The sequence below is a fragment of the Penaeus monodon genome, chromosome 22 (genome assembly GCF_015228065.2).
Source record: "Penaeus monodon isolate SGIC_2016 chromosome 22, NSTDA_Pmon_1, whole genome shotgun sequence".
Lineage (NCBI taxonomy): Eukaryota > Metazoa > Arthropoda > Malacostraca > Decapoda > Penaeidae > Penaeus > Penaeus monodon.
In genome coordinates this window covers 10262912-10263753 of record NC_051407.1, presented here as the reverse complement: position 1 = coordinate 10263753, position 842 = coordinate 10262912, and the positions used below count along the sequence as shown (strand labels likewise).

Genomic DNA, 842 nt, shown 5'->3' with positions numbered 1-842 from the left:
GTGATTCAGGGGAGTGGAGGCAGAACAGGTGGCACTGCGATGATACGTAATGGCCTTACGTGTCCGATTATGCGAGTCGGGAGATAAGCAGGGCAAGGGGACCGTGACGAGCAGAAAAGAGCAGATAAAGCTAAGGGCAGACGTTGGCGATGCGTAGTAGGGAGGTCGATAAGCTGATAAGGCGAGTGACGGTGCCCCGTTGCCCTTATGTAACCGGGCAGGTGGACGGGCAGGAGGATGGGGTAGATAGTGGCGTGTGTGCGGTACCTGTGGCCAGGTGAGCGGGGTTAATACCATATGCTTAATGGTAGGAGTTATGACAGGCATAAGCAGGGTATGTGTGTTTAATACCGCGGAACGGAGCAGACATGGGTAACATTTTATGCCGAGAAATAAAATAATAAAGCTAATGGGCATTAGTGTAAGACGATATTTAACGCCAGAGGATAGATGTTCAAGGGCAGTACCATGCAATTGGTGGTAAGGGATAGGGGTACCATGGTTTTAATACTGATGGGCGGGGCTGACACGGGTAGCGCTGCATTATGATAACAGTGGAATAATGCCACACGTCTAGTACCGTAGGGAATAGTGGATAGGCATAGTACCACGCGTACTAACAAAGAACAGACTAACAAGAATGATACCTCGTATTTGGCACGGCAGCGAAACACGACGAGGAAGGGAATGATACCACGTGTTTAATACCAAAGGAGCATTTTCATCCCGCCGCCGGGGGTTACGTAATCCTAAAGGTGATGGATTAATAAAGACGCGACTTTGGCTGCCATTGTTTACGGTTCTCTAGCCATGGGTGAGATCAGGGGGGCTTCTTGTATGTA

General features: G+C 49.5%; 1 protein-coding gene across 1 annotated transcript in view; it reads left to right on the top strand.

The window, feature by feature from the left end:
* LOC119586927 overlaps window positions 1–842 on the top strand; it is a gene marked incomplete at its 3' end in the record, with an annotated part of 100674 nt that overhangs the window by 24075 nt on the left and 75757 nt on the right.